The sequence below is a fragment of the Gobio gobio genome, assembly GCF_949357685.1.
Source record: "Gobio gobio genome assembly, chromosome: 1".
Taxonomy (NCBI): domain Eukaryota; kingdom Metazoa; phylum Chordata; class Actinopteri; order Cypriniformes; family Gobionidae; genus Gobio; species Gobio gobio.
Genome location: NC_137097.1, coordinates 64,293,140 through 64,314,387, shown reverse-complemented (window position 1 = coordinate 64,314,387; position 21,248 = coordinate 64,293,140). Strand labels below are relative to the sequence as shown.

General features: G+C 38.0%; 1 protein-coding gene across 2 annotated transcripts in view; it reads left to right on the top strand.

The window, feature by feature from the left end:
- olfm2a (olfactomedin 2a) overlaps window positions 1-21,248 on the top strand; it is a 120,783-nt gene that overhangs the window by 77,488 nt on the left and 22,047 nt on the right. The window lies entirely within an intron of this gene.

Below are 21,248 nucleotides of genomic sequence, written 5' to 3'. Positions count from 1 at the left end.
TGGAAACATGGAGCATTGGAATTATTCTTTGGAGTGACTCAGGTCTGTCTGTTATGAAAGCACCAAAACACAGCTCTGCTCAGCTGCTGCTGCCCACCAGGGATCTCTAAATGAGAAAGTGAGGTTGAGCCACCTTGGCTGCTGTCACCAAGAAACACACACACACACACACACACACAAATTACAATGTTGATATTTACAGCCTTAGAAGAGACATCCAATCAGGCTCACCTTAGTCTTCAGTTTTGTTTACTCTTTGTAGGGTCAACATGTTGCGGTTCTCTGTAAAAAAAAAAACATCTAAACATACTGTTCTCCACCCATGGTTCAGCACGTACATCACATGTTGCTATCTGTGTTTAAACTAAACTCATTTAAGCCCTGCCAATTCAAGTGCAAAAAAAAACATTCAAGTGCAAGCGCGTCTCAGATAGAGACAAATATTGAGTTCTCTTTTTAATGTCTTGCGCTTGAATGGACAAATTCACACAAAAATGATGTCAACATGGCCGTCTTAGTGAGTATCCTAGCAAACCTAGTAGGATGTGTTTAGTGAACGTAAACAGTTGAGAAAGACAACGCATGTGTACAGTATCAGTGTACTGGATCAGTGCTTTATGTCTTAAAGTGACAGCAGCCTAAAATTCCTGCTTGTCTGTATGTGTTTTTAATGTCAATCAAACAACAAAAGACAAGGAAATCACGCACTGCGTGACTGAATAGCTTTTGTAACTTTAAAAATGATTAATCTTTAATTTATACAGTGAAGATTATATGCAATGTTGTTTTACATGTAACCCTTTCATGCATGAATTATGATAACCTCAGTCAGGATTTTTTCCCTATGTGTTATTACTCTTAGGACATTTTCAGCTGTCCACTAGAGTGGACGGCATGTGTTTAAGGTTTAAACTGAAGATATACTGTATTAAACATAATACTGTAAAAATAGATGTGAAATATTGCAAACTCAATTGAATTTCGTACAAGTTGAACTTTGCGTATCTTTGATATCAGAACATAAGGACTTGATTCCATCAAAGATCTCTACAACCTGTCAAGGTACAACTGTCCCTCCAGTGTACCAGAGTATGTCGATTTACCCTTATTAGCTGATATTTCTGATTATGTTCAAGATGGACAAGATTATGTTCAAGATGGTGTTTTCAATCTCATTGAAATGAGCAATGTTGGGGGTAACGCATTACAATTAACATGCATAACGCAATTAGATTACATTTTGATGTTACAAGTAATGCATCACAAGTAACATGCATTATGTAATCAGATTACATTTTGGTGTTACAAGTAAAGTAATGCATTACAAGAACCGTGCATTAAGTAATCAGATTACATTTTGGTGTTACAAGTAAAGTAATGCATTACAAGAACCGTGCATTAAGTAATCTGATTACATTTTGATGTTACAAGTAATGCATTACAAGTACTGTGCATTAAGTAATCAGATTACATTTTGATGTTACGAGTTAAGTAATGCATTACAAGTACCGTCAATTATGTAATCGGATTACATTTTGATGTTACGAGTAAAGTAATGCATTACAAGTGCGTTATGTAATCAGATTACATTTTGATGTTACGAGTAAGGTAACACATTACAAGCAACATGCATTAGGTAATCAGATTACTTTTTTATCTAACTAGTAAAGTAATGAATTACAAGTCACATACATTACGTTTTTTTGATGTTAATGCAAATTACATTCTAATAACACAAATACATTTATTTACAGTCAAAAAAAGTTACTGCGGAAGAAGTATTTTCAAAAACAATAGTCTGGTACAGGGATGGGCAAACTCGGTCCTGGATGGCCACTGCCCTGCAGACTTTAGTTCCAACCCTGATTAAACTCACCAGCCTGTCGCTTCCTAGTAATCCTGAAGGCATTGATTAGCTGGTTCAGGTGTGTTTGATTAGGGTTGGAACTAAACTCTGCAGGGCAGTGGCCCTCCAGGACCGAGTTTTCCCATCCCTGGTCTAGTATCTAGTATCTATCTATAATCTAGTATTAGTATGAATTGTAGCTGAACTATAGCTATTGATGCATGATGTCCACTGTAATGGACAGATGATCAATCAGAATTTTCTCCCAATCGAAAATCAATAATTTAACTGTGATATGACTCATTAGATATTGCTTGATGCTAAGGAATGGATGGATATTCTGGAGCAATTTCTGACTGGCCATTGGTCATCTTGGTTTGGCGGGATGTATATATTCACTTGGTGGCAATGTATAGGCTAATGCATAGGGTCCACTGCAGAGGTTGATGTGCAACTATGCCATCAAAACCCAAACATATGCAAGAAAATGCTTTTTGAATAGCTGTCCACTGTAGTGACCACTATGCATGAAAGGGTTAATTACTTCATTTGATTACATTTCTGTACCTAAAAACTAGCCTACTGTTAGATGCCTAAATAACCTGAAAATTACCATTGTAATTCTCTACATTGTATTAATTTGTGCTGCTGCTTGTAGTTTGATGAATTTTTTTATTTTCTTTATTTTTATTTGACCTTTTTTTTCCCTGAGCATAGCAAATACCGAACCGTACCATAATTGTGAGCCTAAAACTGTGATTAAAAACTGAACCGTTACACCCTAGCCCCTGCTGGTAGATTCTGTTACTACACCATCTGACTGAAAAACGTGTTTCTCCATCCACGGTCATTCAAAATTAGCATTGTATATTTACAACATTATTTTCAAATGCAAGCATATTCAATTTTTACAAGCATATATTTATATATTGCTAATAGTTCATTTTAATACAGTCAATGTTCTGCCAGTTAAACGGTTAGGATTTTGAGTGCTCCTTAAAAGCATACAAAATAGTTTTTTTTTTCCCCTAGTTAATTTTATTTCCAGTCTGCTGCCTTTTAGTCACAGCTCAGGATAGCTGCTAGTGAATGTTTTGGGGCTATGTGTGTTGTTGTGGTGCATTAGCCAATCAGTGCAGCCATGACATAATTTTACTGCAGCCCCCGAGTGACTATTTATGAGGTATTTACAGCTCAGTTGATTGGCTAAAAAAGATCCTATAAGCTAAAATGGAAGCCCAGCAACTACCATTTAGATAAATGGGAATGTTAGCTCTCTCCATGTAATATAAACCTCATAGTTTCACCCCAGAAAGGGTCTGTTTAACACTCCTGATGTCTTTGATGACAAGCTGAAAGACTGTGAGAAACCTTCACACGAATATTAATATTCTTGTAGTTAAGAAACCGTAATCGTGTCCCTTTACTGGCACCTTTGCAGATCTGAGGAAGTAGGAGTGGAAGCTCTTCAAACTTCTCTGTCAGATTATCAATACCATGCTCAAAATTGCTAGCTGAATCCTTTATTTTCTGAGTCAAAAGCAGGGCACTCTTTAGAGTGCCTGTAGAAATTTGAGCATCTAAAAGCTCTCAGAGGACAAACAGAATAATATCTCGTTCACCAGTTTTATACTGCTCTAGTTTTGTGTCTTAGAGCCGAGTGAGGGAACATTGGCAACTGTGTGCATGCAGGACATTCATGTTCATTTGCATTAGCATCTGTTCTTTACAAGGATGCTAGATCTTTAAAGTTGTCATGCGTGTTACAGAAGTATGTTATGATAGAAGCAGTGCTCTGAGCCATGACAGAAGCTCACATCCGTGTTTAGAGTGGAGACTTTGGGCCAAATTTTGGGGCTTTATGGCAATATAATCACAAAACTGATTGCAAAGCCTTATGTTGATGAAAAAGAGAGTGAGAGAACAGGGGGAAAAAAAAGGTTCGGGTGAACAAAAACACACCAAAGGACATCTGAGGAGAAAAATAAAGCAATTTTCTTGTTACTGTGGAAACTCAGAGCAGCAATAAAGGTCTTTCTGTTGAAAACAGCTGGTCATCTACCAAACGCTTCTTATGAAACTTGTAATGGACTTCCTGTCGCTTTCATGAAATAGAGCCTACAGATTTACGATCTCATTTATGTCCAGACTTTACAGTGCCGGGCTCAGAGATCAGTCTAATGAAAACCGCCCTGGGTTCAATCCCACAGATACCCCGGGGGCCAAGAGTGCCACTGTAATTGGTTAATCTTTTGCGTAGTGTGTTAATAGCGGACTCAAAGTAAAGGTCAGCTGGAGAGCACAAGCAGAAGTGGTGACGGGGAGTTGACCCTAACTTCCTGCTCTCAGTGCCTATTGATCACCTTCCGTTTTCTCAATTGGATGTCGATACCTGGGTAGCTTCTCCTCGGTAGGGAGTGTGTGGGATGTGTGTGCCGCTTCCCAACCAAGCTGGGGTTGAAGATCAGACTGCGGGATCGAGGCTTGTAAAGGTCGAGCGGAGCGGGAAAGCTTGTGGGGCTCACAGTGAGGGCTGGGCATGTAATGGAGCCGGTGTCAGGCTTTGGCAGCAGTTCGGCTGAGTAAGAAACTGCCACTCTGAATCTGAAATTAGACCTCTGCATCTTCCCCCTCAGCAGCTCTCTGCTTTCACTCTTTCTCTCTCGTTCTCAGTTTTTTCTTTCTTTCTGTGTTTCCTTCCCTTCCGCTCACACAAACAGTAGCTGCGGTATCTCGTTATCTATTGCCCTCACATCAGGTTCTATCCTCCTTTTGGTCTGTTGCTCAGGATCTCTTGGTGAAGCTATCAGTGTGCTCTTTTTCATGCCTTTCACTTGACATTTTTGAGTGTTGGAGGACAAAGTGTGTGTGTGTGTCATGATCCCAGCCTGTGTTCCCCTGTCTTGTGTGAGGACTTTTGTTATTTCCTGTCTTGTGCCATGTTTTGCAGTTCTTTGTAGTTTTTCTCGTTGATTAGTCTCCCCGGGTGTGTCTTGCTAACTTGTTAAGCTTGTTCGCCTCTGTGTATTTAAACCTCTGTGCTTCAGCTCTTAGGTGTCGATCGTTGTTCTTGCAAGGCTCTTTGTAAGCTGTTGCGTTTTCCCTTGTCTGGATTATGTCTCTGGTTCCCCTGTTTGGATTATGTTCCTGTCTCCGTTTTAGATTATCTGGATTTGTGTTTTTTTTAATAAACTGTTACTGCACTTGGATTCTCACCTCTCCTCATCCCTGCTAACACGTTACAGCGTGTGTGTGTACGGGGATGTGGTTTATGAGGACAAATGTGTATAATGACATGGGTATTTCCTGTGTACTTCCTGTGTCCTCATAAACCAAATGGTTTAAAAAACATACTAAACAGTGTAAACAGGTTATTTTTGGGAAACTTGTACCTCAGAGTCGGGCATTCGTTATTACTACATCTCATTTTCAAGTCGGGGAAAAAACATGGACGTAGCCTAAACAAAACATAACAATTATATTGTGAACAATAAACAAATAATTATGACAATTACTAATTTCTATGACTTATTTATGCAAGTTAAACAAAATATATTTATAAATAAATATATGAACTCTGAATATTATCATCAGTGTTTCCCCTATGTTTCAAACCGATATGCCCCTTCCGACATTCATGTGCACAAAAATTGTAATTATGAAACTTAAGATTCCATTTGATGGGCAAATTGGATGCTTTCCAATTAAACATGGCTGAAAGCAACTAAGTAATAGGGGTGTAAGTATGTGTGTCATTATCTGCTCCTTAGTTCAGTAGTCAGGGTACTGATCAGGGAGTCGGCCATTTTAAGTGCTGTCTCAATCGCAAAATCTTTCCAGTGCACTGAAACGTTCATTCCCTAAAAAGTCCCACAATGCTCTGTGAAAACCAGGGAGCATTGATGCTCACCATAGCAACGTTCAGACAGCAGGTAAATATGGCCTTTTTTTCAAACCGCATGGAATCTGATCTTTTCAGTAGACCCTTTTCCCAGACTGTGATGACGCGTTTTAACCATAGACTGTAAAAAAAAATATGGACGTAGTGTCTGTGACGTCACCCATAGGATTCTGATGAGCTGTTCTGACGCAAAGTAGGGACGAGATGGCCGTTGCCATCTTTGCAGCGCGTTATCACGCGTCACTCCCGGATAACAGGAAATGGGCAAAAAGGCGGGACGTGGGCGGAGCTGAAGTGACGCGATGACTCACAGACACCAGATAAATGGCTATCCGCCTGTCACTCGAAGTGGCCACGCCCTTAATTATGCAAAACTTTAATGCTTTATATAATGTAAACGAATGAGTTATACAAAAATTCACCCCCCTCACAGTTGTCATGAAGGGCAAAATTAGCCGTATAGACCAAAACCACAATTTGTACCAGACTGTAAACATGTTTTAATTTGCTGTAAAGTTGGGCATTTTTTAAACAGTCATCGATATCGTAAATCCTGCAACGTTTTTTGTATTTTTTTTATTTTTAATATATGTACATTTATAACACTAATACTTTGTATTTTATTACTTCTGCATAAAATTACAAAAAACAACCGCTGCTGTGAGGGTGTTTCTAATACAGCGTCTATGGGCGTCTTTTGACTGCCGTTATCTATCTCACTCTATTTTTTCCCTCTTTTTGAAAGTTGTGAAATCACTATTGTGGCGTTTTTCTTTTTCTATTTGAGCAAATGGGCACACAAATTTTTTTTTTATGTATTCTCTCTTTCACAGCTATAATAGTTAACCCAACTATGACCACTTTCCGCTCTGAGAAACCCGGAAATGTGAAAAGGGTCTATTACAATTTGGGCCACTTCCATATGTGGTCCTAATTTACCCGATACAGGTCAGATGTTTTTCAATGTGAACACAGTCTAAACAATCAAATCGGAATTCATGAAACTTTAACGCCACTCTAGTCTAGATCAACATTCGTCACAATTCTGCGCTCATGTTACTTTAATGTCGTCCGCGTTTACTTCTGTATGACAGCGTGTTGCTGACGTCTTTTTATCGTTCTTTTGCGCATACGGGTCAGTCCATGACCATGATCCGTTCACACTAGAATCTGATATTGGCCACATTTAAAACAACAATGTGAACAGCTATACAAAAAAATCCGATCTGAGCAATAAATCGAAATTGAGCACTAAGCCTTGCAATGTGATAGCCTATGTTCTCTTAATGGAAATTCTGAAGCATGGGGAACATAAATCAAATACATATCAGGGCTCGACATTAAGCATGTTCATGTGCTTGTCCTTCGGACAAGTAAATCTGTCATCCACTTGTCCGAGTAAAAAATGTGCTTGTCCGGAAAAAAATAAAGATTTTTTTGTGTGTGTGTGTGTGTTGTAAATAAAATTTATTCTGAAGCAATATTCTCACCAGTGTTCAATCAGCTTTGACATATGCATATTTGTGATATTTTTACGTTTTATAAAGGGCATTTTTCCCCTAATGTTAATAAATATAGGCTATGATTCAAATTTCCTTTTATATTCTTAAATTGGATCAATCAATTAAATTAGAAGACGACACTGGCTGTTACCAGTCAAATTAAATAATTTACACTGAAAAATTACAACTGCATTAAATAATGTTATGAGATTGTGTTTTAAATATTTTTTGAATATACAAATAAGAAATGTTGGAAAGATGAAACTAAACCACCAGTAGGTGGCGGCAGGTGACCGTCTGAATGAGTGAGTCATTGAGTCGATTAGTTCAAACGCTGATTCATTCAAGAATGAGGCGGTCGTTTACGAATAATTCATTGAATCTTTGATTCTATCGATTCATTCAAAACGCTGAATCGTTCACTAACACGCTGTTGCTGTGACACGAGTTCTGCTGTGATCTTTTGGAACTATTTTCGCTGCTGAAATAGAACAAAAACACTCAATATTGCATCAAAATGTAAGTGACTTAATGTTAATAATTGTTTATGGAACTGTCATATGAAATCAGTGTCATTTTCAGTCGTGATGTTATTCAGGAAAACAGCACTCTTGTTGGTAATGTGACGTTGCAACTGTATCATGTTGTAAAAATAAATAAACTCCACATTTCTACATTTTTCTACGAGCGTCAACAGTGCAACATTACCGTCAGTTCATTATACATTATTATCATTCACTGTCAATCGCCACTTACAGTAATTAATGCACAATCATTCTTGCATTTGGGTGATTCCCTAGTTATTTTTGATAATTACGTTTTATCAGACTACTTGTCCACCGGGCAAGTAAAATTCTCTTTCACTTGCCCCTTCAAAAAATCCACTTGTCCCGGACAAGCGTTAATGTCGAGCCCTGCATATCATGACACATGGAAAAAGAGAAAAAGAAAATGGTTATTTAATTAGCCTATATTTCAGCATAAACATACATTGATAGACAGGTAGTAAACATACATTTAGAATTAATTTACATTATGTTGAAGGGTTATGTAACAATTAAAGTATAATATACTTAAAATAGCATTGCAAAAAAATGATTTTAGTTACGACAAGTTTTGCTTTTGTTCATAATTACCAGTAGTTGTCACAATCATGTTCTCATTAGTATGGTGACTAATTAGTTCATCTCTGTCCAGCCATGCCTGTTTAGTGTCCTCATTTGCTATGTGTATTTATACTCCTTGTTCTGTTCAGTCCTCATCGGTTATTGTTTGTGTGAACGTTGTCATGTACCTTCTGAGTTTGTTCGTCCTTCGGGTGAGACGTTAAACCGAGGTCCTGACTCTCTGTGGTCATAAAAAATCCCAGGATGTCCTTCAGAATAAGAGTAGGGGTGTAACCCAGGCATCCTGGCCAAATTTGCCCATTGGCCCCTTTCCATCATGGCCTCCTTATCATCCCCCTATACTGATTGGCTTCATCACTCTGTCTCCTCTCCACCAATCAGCTGGTGTGTGGTGGGCGTACTGGCGCAATATGGCTGCCGTCGCATCATCCAGGTGGATGCTGCACATTGGTGGTGGTTGAGAAGATTCCCCCCTTCTATAATTAAAGTGCTTTGAGTACCCAGAAAAGCGCTATATAAATGTAACAAATTATTAATTATTGTTTTGATTAAGGACTTTGTAACTATCACCATCTCCTTTGTTGTGCGCTTTCTAAGCCACCCACACCATACAGTAGTGATGTTGAACAATGAGGACGTTGTCATGTTGCCAGAAATAGTCATCAGTAGCTGTTTTCATCCACCTATTTGTATGCACCTTTTGGGATATTGCATAAAAAAAAACTCTGGATGGAAATGCCAAGATTCACAAAAATTCTAAAAATGTGCATAAAAACGTATGTGCTCAATTGATTTGGAAACATTTTTACACAACTTTTTACTTGACTGCGTTGAGTGCGTTCCCAAACAGCAGACATCCACCTCCGATAAGATAACATTATCACGATTACTGCGTTTCGTATGCATGCTCTGAGGTGCAAGTAATTTATTATACGAAAATTATTACTTCTCCTACTACAGCAACTTGACGAAAATTTATCAGGAAGTGACGATTTTGTTCTCTTCCACTCACTGGATGGAAGCGGTGCTTTATTGGCAAATGTTTTGAGATTTTTCCATTTTGCACACAAGTTAAATTCGCAACTTTGGATGGAAACATAGCTAGTGTACCAATGTATAGTGAGCCAGGGTCCTTACCAGTGCCTGAACATTGTGTACACAATATAGTTATTCACTACCTTGGAAACTAGGGAGACTGAGATGCACTCAGTGAGTCATGTGATCTAGGGATGGCTCGCTACCACAATTTTGGCTTCGGTATGGTACCACAATCTAATACCGAAGTACCGGTATTAAATCGATACCATACAAGGTCTGAATTTTGGCATGGGTATTGCGCATAATTTTACTCACTCTCGCAAGTTTGGGGTTTATGAAGTGGGAAATTACCGCAAATGTTTATTATTAAATGTCATCTGTCATCATAAACATCAAAGCAGAGATGTACGTGCAATGTACGATTCGATGTGCGATTCATTCATCATAGAGTGATTGACTGTTTATTTCAGGAGCGAAATTTAAAAAAAAAAAAAGATTACAGCAGAACCATAGTGCATCTGATGTGACTGGCATAAAGTTGGCTTGACGTTGGATGTTTGATATTCACGAATTTGAGGACCGTCTCTAAAGTTACATACGACATTAGTATACACGTTTCTAACTTCAATAGCATAACGACTTACAATTAAGGAACCAAGTGTAAAGTGTTCATTTAAGTGTCAGGTCTGATGCATATCTATTAGATACTTGATAAAAAAATATATTTTTAATAAAATAAACTGTCAAGTCACATGAAAATATGGATATGTATTTCACTATAGGCTACTGTATGGGCTCATAAAATATGCTAGATTTAAATGTCATAGATGATAGAACACTGATGAGAATATTGCTTGAGAATAAATTAAATTTACACCAAAGAATATTATTTTTTTCAGACAAGCAACTGTTAGTGTTTCTCTGTTTAGATTAAGGAGCTTCACACACAACCTTATCTGAGCTAAATAGGTCTATTTGATGACCTGTCATGCTATACATTTCATGTAGACTTGATTTGGGTGTGTACAGTGGTCATTTACATATAGCCAACAACAAATTTCCCAACAACAAAAATTTGGCCAGTAAAAATGCTGAGTGGCTAGTAGAGGTCGACCGATTCATCGGTTTTGCCGATTAATTGGCACGATAGCTGATTGGTGGAACAATCAGTTATCGGCAAAAATCCACACCGATAGTTTTTCCGGGTTGCATCCGTTGCTGGAGAGCACTGAGAAGGGTGCGCTGCCATTACACAGTATGAGAGCTTTGAGAAGGATCTGCTGGCATTATATAGCACAAGAGCGGCCTCTAGAGGCGAAATAAAAACTTACTGAGGCCTTGTGTTTACATTCACACGTGAGGATGTGCGCGGCCCGGCGCTGCACGGAGTGCTGACACATCAGATACACGTTTAAAACACCACAGCGAAACGGTTTGAATACAGAACACTACAGTACTTGTTTCCAAATCATTATGAAGTAATTAATTTCCTGACTACATGCTGCATTAACAGGTAAATAACAGCAGTGTGTATGTTTGTCAACGAGGCTAAGAGGACGCTAACATTAGCAGTACCTCAAGCAGTTAAAACAATGTGATAAAAACACACGCAAGTCAGACCTAAATGTTGCATATATTAAAATTAGTGATGTGAGAACGCAAACTGTATCATCATGCTGCCGGCAGAAACATAAACAAAGCAGAAACGCATTCGTTTTCTAAAAAAGCTGACTGTTTGGATTTGTATGAAATTATCAAGGTACAATTGTATTGCTCATATTAATACATGTCGTAAAAATGTATGCATAATGCATATAGTTCATGTAAGCTAACACATCCTTGTTGCATAGGGACTTGCATAGTGTTACCTATGAAATGTACATGCATGTTTCTAGCTTATACATAAAGAAACAAATTTGACCTGTAATATTTTTATGTTTAAATTATTTTCTGAAGAATTCTTTCGGTTAGACCTTCTCATATTTATATGTTTTTAATTTAGCACATTTTCATGGATCAGTACTGTTTTTTTTATTTCTTGTTATAAAGTTCAGCACTGTTTTACTTATGTTTTTTTTTAATCCATTATCCTTTTTAAAAACTATCGGTCGATTAATCGGTTATTGGCAAGTGCGGCCCAACCTAGTTATCGGTATCGGTAAAATCCACTATTGGTCTACCTCTAGTGGCTAGTAACTTTGAAAAACCACTAGCCACAGTGTTTGTCAAGCCCTGATTATTGATATATTTGTGTAAAACTAAAAAAAACAAAAGACTTGAGTGCATCTCTAATATGCAGTTATGTGTAGACAGATTTGAACCACTGTGATTTCACTGCAGCCAGGGTTGCCCTGCTCAATGCGACAGAAATAGAAACCAAGCAGCTGACAAAATGTCCTGCTCATTACCTACCATGATCACAGCAGGATAGGGCAACAACTAAAATGACCATGGAAGACGTACCATTCATTGCTTTCTGCTTTATCGTGTCGCACCTGGTTAAGATACAGTATTAGCAACGAATGATCAGCAACTTCACTGATAATTAATTCTCTCGCTCTTCGTCTTAAATGCCGGCAAATAGACTGCGCACTACTGACAGGGTAATTTGAACATTTGCAGAGTGTTAAATGCAAATGAGAGGTAAAAAAAAACAGATGCATGCGAATACACTCACCCTGACGTTTACGGATGACAGCTCAACCATTACTATTTAATCCGTGGCTCATTACATCTGACCTGTTTGCTTATAAATAACTGGCCTATTCCGTAACATACAGATACTGGATGGGATGGGAAGATCAGAATAAGGGGGAGATGCTTCACACGTCTGTGAGTGATATGGTGTGTGTGTGTGTGTGTGTGTGCCCCCCGTTCTCTACTCTGCCATTAGCAGTAGATGAGAGGAAATTACAGCAGAATGAATTGGTGGGTGGTAATGAGTCCAGGGGTGATTCTAATCAGTTCTTAAATTAAAACTCAACATTTATGCAACATTAATGAACAGAAAGCCTATTTATGTGAAATCACAGCTCCCCATTGGCCCCCCCGGTTCATATCTTCCACCCGTCGGATGGGCACACGTGCCACGCTGATGTTTAACATGTGAGGTGCATGTACCGCACCGATGATTGATGCGACAGTTTTATCCTCTCGAGGGGCTGCGGGTGGCAGATTGGCGTATAGATTGAGTCGGAGCTCGACGCTAACCGTATCTGACGTGCTCAGACACTAAGCCGCAGGTCCGTCGGGATGGGAATGAGACTGATGATGAAATGTTAGGGTGGGAATATACTCGGCTGGGAATCGAAGACCCAAGCAACAGCGCATTCTTTCAGGCCAGGGCGAGATACGCTCGGGCTGGTCTCATATCCGCTGTGAGCGGTCAGCAGAGCGGACCGCCAGCGCATGCCGTCTCTGAGCCAGACGGAGCCGAAGCGGCAGACCTGTCTACACTGATCTCGCTGAGACGGTTGGATTTCTGCATCAGCTCATCTGGGAAAATTCCACCCTGGATGGCAGAGCAGTTTCAGCAAGTATTTAATGACAGTGACACGAAGCACAGAAAAATCACTGCTAATGGAAGTAAGAACACTGCTAGATTTGACAGCTGCTGAAAGCCAGACTGGACAGGAAAATAGCACTATGCCCAGAGAGACATTTATAACAGTATGTGCTGGCATTCTTATGCAAATCAACATGTACAAGCAAGAGGTTCGATGAACGGAGCGAGACAAATGACTGAGCTAAGACCAACCTTATCAAATCTGAGTGTGAATCTGAACCACCAGGAGCTGTGTGTGTGTGAAGCACTTGCATGTGTGTATGTCTCTCATGCCTTCAGGCTTTGCAAGCACCTTCACCGGAATGAGATGGGAGATTTTATGTGTCCAAATCTCTCGGGTCAAAGAAAGCAGTTTGGTGTATTTATAGACCTTTAATCTTTAATGTCATTTCATTGTGTTGGTTTGCTTTGTTTGTTACTTTTGCATTTTTTATTTCTTTTGAGAGAGAGAAATAAATAAATAAACAGAGGTTGGTACTGAAAATAGGGAGCCCATGCTACCTAAACGAAAATGTGCTCAAGGGGAGAGACAGGGATGGAGAATAAATTGGGGAAAATGATACACAGAGAGGAATGTTCGCAAGCCAGAAGTAATCAAAACAACATTTCTTTTTGCCTGCATCTCCAGACTCAACAACTAATGAACGCGGACCTCGAATATTTGCACGTTACTTGACTAAAGATGTCAAAGAAATAGTCGAATTAAACAAAACTGACAGTTAAAATGCAGAAATTGATTCGAGTTGTTTGTCAAGGGAGCTAAGCGCAGGGAGTGCATACTTTTTTACCTGGTCATCAAACTTTTCAGTTTTCACTTGCGACAACTAATTGTATTTTCATTAAAGCTTTTTGAGAATCACTTACTCTCACTTAAAAAAAATGAACTTTCACTGTTGCTAGTTGCACTCAAATCATCCTCGTTCACATTACTTAAAAAACTCAATTTGAGTTGTTTCTACTAAAAATGAGCATTGTCAGCTTTACTTAATAAGTGTTTGTTCGGTCAACTTAACATTGCTGAGTCAAACGAACAAACTGGGCAGTGGATCTGTAGTTCCCAGCATGCTTGGCCAAGGGACTGCATTAGGAGAGTAAATTTAGGGATTAAAGTGTTATTTTATGTTTTCAGTAAAGGGAAAGATATTGTTAGTTTATGTCAGTGTTTAATGTTCAGTTATGTTGGACATTTAGAGGAGTTTCTGTAATTTTGTGGTTACCATTATGCAGAAGAGTGGTGCTTGTGTTTAGGCTGCGGGCACTCGTATACACAGGATTATTGGATGAACTTCTTGCCCTCAATTAAGTTATTTTTGCATATTGTTTCTAAAAAATATGCTTGTTGTTATTTAATAGTTATCCCCTTACACTTGTAGAGCAAGTAGTTCATTTAATAAGGTAAATTACATCGAAAAATGTGTTCATCTAACATAATACACTTCTAAAAATTTAACATAACATTATTAAGTAAACTGCACATATAAATATTATGTAACAGCGACATTCAAATGGTTTTGTATTTACTTGACTGATATATTAGACAACACTATAAATACAATATAACAAGATCAAAATCTGAAGGATCACTCTTATTATCGCTATATATCATCATGTCACCTGGCCCTCAAACTTACTCTATGTTGAAGCACTATGGCATTATTAAGAGTATGACCATGTAAACTGCCTTTTAATAATATGTACACTATAAAAAATCATTGTGATTTTCACGGTGAAAAACAGTAAAAAATTTTAACAGAACGTTTCCGTACTATATACGGTGACTAACCTTAATTTAATTTACAGTAAAATACCGTTAAATTTACAGTTTTTGGAAGTGAAAAAGAACAAGTCATTGTGTAATTTACAGTGAAAAAACGTAAATTGACATTCCCAGAATTCCCTGCTTGACACTTCACATTTGATGTATTTTCGTTTAAATAACCGTTTCGTCTTAGTTTGTTCTAATCAATTGTGTACATTAGGGTTTTATGTTACATCTAATGTTGTTAAATTAATGTTTATTGCATGTTTTTAAATTTCATGTGTGTTACCATGATGGTGTTTAGTGTTTGTGTGAATGACTGTGCACCTTCTATATAGTATTGTCCTATTAAAAGCTGCTTGTGATGAGCTTTGATTCATCATGTGACTCTCATCACCACTGTGATTGGTGCTTGTCAGTATCAAAGGTGCATAACAGATATTAGTATTTCAATAGGTCGGTAATTTAACATTATTTCAGTTAATGAAATTGGGTTTTTACTGTAAATTAACATGTAATTATAACAATATAAACCTTTAAATTATATGGTTTTGAGTAGGGATGGGCAACAGTGGTCGAGTAATCGGATTAATCTAATATAAAACGTGTTTGGTTGAGCTTAATAAGGTAGCAAAGCGCTGCCGTTATACCGGCTGTTGTTCATTCTTTTCAGTTTCAGCTCAAACGCATATTTCATGCTCGACATTGTCTCTAAACCATAGTCTTTTTAGATAGGCTATTTCTTTCTCAGAATCATTGATATTAGTAATGCAGCAGTGCTATAGAGACAGAGCGTATTTAGGCCACGCCCACATCGGGGGGGGGGGGGGGCAATCCAACGCTCTCCATTGATTTTGCATTGCGTGAGGCTGCGTCCTTATCATTTCGGACTTATAAAAAAAAAAACAGAACAATGTCTAAAAGCTTATGTGACAAATTGTACAGCAAACAAGCTAAAAAAACACAGAAATAAGTTTTTATAAGCTGTCGACCCAAAAAAACGAGAGTTTAAAGAGACAAAAGTGGATAAAGGCAGTAAAACGTGACGCTTCAGCAGGAGGAATGGGTAGATTTTCGGATCCTGAAACTCAGTATGCCTCAGTATACCTATGTGTGCAGTAAATATGTTGTCACTGTTAAGTCAAATATCCAAATGTCAGTTTTTTATATGATATTTCCTGTCGCTGATTACGTTCCCCTCTAGTGGCTGTAGTTCTCAGCGTAATAACGTGTCTCAATGGCCTGTATCCACTTTTTTGTCCTTAAACGCTCGTTTTTTTGGGTCAATAGCTTATAAAAAACGTCTGGGTTTTTGTCTGTGGGTTTTGCTTAGCTTCTTTGCTGTACACTTATCACTTATGCCACATATCAGCTTTTAGACACTGTTCTGTTTTTTGTTATAAGTCCGAAATGACAAGAATGCAGCCTCACGCAATGCAAAGTCAATGGAGAGCGTTCGATTGTTTGCCCCCCCGGTGGGCGTGGTCTTCAGATTATGACGCGTGTCGCTCTGTCTCTATACTATTCTCGTATTTTTTAACAGTAGACCTAGTTTATTTAAAGTTGTTTTTCGTTATGAGTTAGAAAACGCGCAGTGATGTCTGTAAACGGTTCGTTCATGAATAATAAAATTAAGTGCATGATGTGCAGAGTCAAACTGTCAAAGCATTATAATGAGAACACGATTTTAATAAAATGTTGTTTCTGTGTGCTTTTGTTGTCCGTGTATCAGCGTTGTTAAGGGAAGAGCGCATTCAAAATGTTCCGTTTCTTCATCTGTAAAATCTAGCACGCTGAAGTTCACGTGCGCATTCATGTCCTTTTGTGTTGATTTATGTCGTAATAAGTTCATAATAATCTTCATATTAATATTGATATAGGGTGCGTTTGGTTGAGTTCATAACCAGCTAGCAAGCTCTGCAGGGGGGTGTTATTTCACAGTTTCAGCTCAAAGGCAATGCTCGATATTACTGACTTGGTTATTTGAGACGGTCATTTTATAAAGATGTTTCTTTTTCGAAGACATTTATGCATCATAATCTAGCAGTTATTTTTTGTTTTATATGTTCATGTTTTCATATACCCGTTTTCATGTCACGTTTGTATTTGTCAACAACCATTTTCATAACCGTTTTCATTATCTCAATGACGGACATGCCCCGCCCCCTGCACATGCCCCGCCCCCGGGTACTCGTTTTTGAGACGTATCGATGATCGAAATGAGAAATTGACAAAAATGCCCATCCCTAGTTTTGAGCTGTAAAATAAAAGTTTTTTTTAACCGTAATTATTACAATATAAACCTTTAAATTATATGGTGCTGTCCCATAAAACCTAAAACGTTACTGCCATATTTTTTACAGTAAAGTTCTGGCAACCACAGCTGCCGTTTTTTTACCGTAAATTTAAGGGGGATTTTTTTTTACAGTGTATTGGGAAAGCAGATATACAAATAAATTTAACTTGAATGAATGACACTCATTGGGCCTCATTTTACTTTTGTAAATATATAAGTATATGTAGAGTAATTTGTGCTTAAACCAGACTCTCCTCAGGATTCACAAACGCTTCATAAACATCAGATTTGATAGTTAAACATATGTATGTTAATGAATTCCAATCATACGTTTGAAAGGGTGCGCGTGCACACTCATTCCCAATTAGCATTAACTATGTAAATTACGTGTCCAGGAACGCTGTGAAATCTTCCAGACTCCCTTGTCATTGCCTAAATGCTGAAGAGACTAATTGGTCATATGCCTAACAAAAAATACTAGCTAAAAATGGCGCTCTTCTAAAAACGGTTAGCGGGTGGCGTTTGAGAGCGCTTTGGAGGCGCAGCATTTTTTTGAGGAGCTTTGGCTGCTATGATGATACAGAATATGCCAGGCAGTAATATGTTACTAGTATCTCATTTTTAAGAATATTACTGAATATAAAAATGCAGTGACCAGTCATATTACCTTCTACATTGTTATTCAGCCATTGTAAAAGGAGGATGGTTGGTTGGTGTAGTATTTGTCCCGCCCCTCCTCTACTGTGATTGGACGGCTGGGTAAAAAGTTCAACCGTTTTCAACTCTCAGCTACCGAACATTTTCATGAATCCGAAAATTTACGTCATAACGGTGTTTCATGAATGAGGCCCATTGTGATTATTTGCATTTGTGGAACCTATATTTTTATCGCCTCCCTACCTAAATCTACAAATCAATTCCTTTTGATTTTGTGAAATTACATTTGCCTGGCAGTCTAATAAAGCATTATTGATTTGAATAGCTGTAATTTGAATTAAATTGAGTAAGTGAGCGAGAGAGATTGCTCAGGGACAAACAAAGCCGAAGACACAGGAAAGAAGGGACAGATGGGAAGGTGAGGAGAGGACGGAGTGTGGAAGAAAAAGAGCGATGTGAAGGGAGGGAAAAAGTGAAGGAGACAGAAAGAGAGCAGAGAGTGGCAGGAGTGACAGGATGTGACAGTGAGCTCATGGGGCGGCTGCTTTACTCTCCAATCACATAGTCTCTCCGTCCTCTCGGTCATTTAATCTGATCGGGGAAGTGTGGGGAGAGAGAAAGAGAGTGAAAAACACAGAAGAGGGTGAGAAAGAATGAAAACGGGAAGGTTAGAGCAGGAGGAGACATTTTATTGCCACTCCTTTTTCTTGTAAATGCTATCCGTCTTTAATGACATCATCAATTGTTCTTTTCCAATCTGGTTTTATTCTTCTTTTAGTCTTTAAGGGTAGTAAAACCTGAAAGCCATCTTCATAAACGTGCCAAATCGGGTCTTAAAAGAATATCCCTGGTTCAGCTAAGCCCAATTGAAAGCATTTGTGTCATAATGTTGATTACCACAACAATCAATTTCCACTTCCACAAATCTGAGTGAGGCACTTAAAATGGAAGTAAATGGGACCAACCAAGAATACAATTCTCTCAATTTCAATACTATAGCCACGGGAGATAAACAATATGTGTGTTAATGTGATTTTAGTGGAAAAAGAATTGCTTGCTAATTGTTGACAAGTTAATGCAACACCATAAACAATAACAATTATTTAAGCCACTTTACAGGTCAAATAATACACAAGTTTTAATGCAAGTACCTTTCTAAAATTATAGCCTAAGCTTCAATATGCTTTTAAATCCTCCCAAAATTGTCCCCATTTAGTTCCATTGTAAATATCTCAATATAATTTTGATGTCGGTTTGCTGTTTTTTATTTTTTTTAAGGAAACTATGGAGAAGTTTACTTTGGTAATCAAAATTATGCCACAAATGTTGTGTGTATTGAGGTTAACTTATTACTATTTAATTCATGAAAAAGCAGAAAGGTTTGTGTGAGTTTTGATTTTGCAGTAGGGGTAGAAAATATCAAATATATAAAATAAATCTTTGTAATAACAATAGGAAGAAATAGGAATGATAAACCATGATAAAAAGCGAGTTTGTGTGTGTGGTTCAGATTCAGATATTCCCTACTTTATGATGGCGTAAAGATGGCAATTTTAGATGCACCGGTCGACCGGCCATAAATCAGATTTTTAGTTTTCTTTAGCCCGATCTCTGTTCCGGATTTGCACACAAACTGCACTGCAATCATTTCCCAAAATGTCACTTGTGTGGAAATTTTATGAAGTCTGTAAACAGGGCGTTTACACAGGCCAGAGATAGGACATCCCAAAGACGGACACAAAAAGGGGAACAGAGACTGATACTGATAAAAAAATACTGTACCAGGAACAACAAGCTCACATAGAAGAAGAAAACGATAAATATTGAATTGGTGTTGGGGTTTATATGATTGTATCTCTGAAGGCAACTGCCCGTCTTCAGAAAAGTTTTGATGGCATTATCTTTTCTTTTTTTTTACCTCTGTATAAAGTAGTGTTTAAAAGCACAGCACTGCTTTGTGTACAGCAGTAACAAAGAAAACAAAATCCCTTCTGATTCATAAGCGCTACCTTCTGTCGGAGAGTAAATGTGCATTTTCATTCAGTCTGTCTTCTGTTTTTGTTTTGTGCAGATGTGTCTTATCTCATGTAGCATAAAGTCAGACTATTCTTTTTTTGCTTTAAATCTTGAAATTAACAAAAAATTTAAATCAGAAAAAAATGCTCATGCTACATGTGTTTAGCATCTTTGTTTGGATTGTGATTAAAATCCATTGCAAGTGGTTGCCTCTAATGTGAAATGGCTACAGACAGGGCCTAAAATGCACAATGGCCTTGGTGAGTATATGAAACCATGTCAGTCGCCAGTTGGCTATGAACAATTTTTTGAATTCCTAACAATGTTGTGACAACATGAACGTGAACAGAGGTGAACGACGCTCTGTACAGTTGATGGGTCAGTGGTGCATCATCACGAAAGTTTCAGCCTTTCCAATGTTCAAGCGCTGGAATGTGTGAAAGGGAATTTGTTACTCACACGCTGTGTGGGAAGTTTAAGCATCCGAAGCTCCAAAGTTGAGCTCTTTTTCATGCCTTCCTGCGCTTGAATGGACAAATTCACTCAAAATTAAAAATGCCCGTCTCGCCGAATATCCTAGTAAACATGGTCGGTCTTACACACAACACATGATCCGTGCGTGCATTCAGTCTTCAAGTGACAGCATCCTAATAATCCTGCTACTGTCTGCGTTTTTAATGTTATATGCAGTGTTATTGATTTGATCAGCCTACTTTATTAAATTTCGGTACCTGAAAACTATTAGACCTGCCTATAAAGCACTGTTTATTTCAATTGTATCTGTGCTGTATTGAAATGATTAGTGCTAATGCTTGTAATTTGATTGTTTGTTCTTATTTTATTACTGACTGTTTACTTGTCTTTAAAAATGTAGGCTATTAAAGTCAAGCTAGCAGTTTTAGCTGTGGTGTTGAAATTGGAATAGATTGTGAATTTTCACTAGGCGAGTATCTAAAATGTTGGTGTCATAACTACCTGTTTTGTGTCATGGCTGGTAAAAAATCTTTTTGGCCAGTACATTTAAGTCACCGGCCATTGGTAGGTGTGGCAAAAAGTTAGTCTTAGGCCTTGGCTACAGATATAGCCTGAATATATGTACTTAAAGAAATTTTAAAAAAAGCCAACCGGCAACAGAAAGGGATTTGGGGAGATTTTGCTTGTTAAAAAAATGGAATCATCCATGAAAAATCATGATCGGTGCATCCCTAATCATGGCAATACCCAAAATCCTTGTCCTTGTGGGGACATTTTTGGTCCCCATGAGAAAAACAGCTTATAAATCATATTAATATTGATTAATAACAGTTTGTACATTATAAAAATCATTATGTCAATGGAATCCCCATAAAACATGAACACACATTTGTGTGTGTGTGTGTGTGTGCAGGTTGATATTACATTGTGGGGACTAAATGTCCCCCCCAGGGATAGTAAAACCTGAAATCACCTACATTGTGGGGACCATCCAGCAGGCTCCCGGATGGAAATGGGTTAATAAACATACTAAATTATGTTTTTTGGGGTAGTGATGTGTAGGTTTA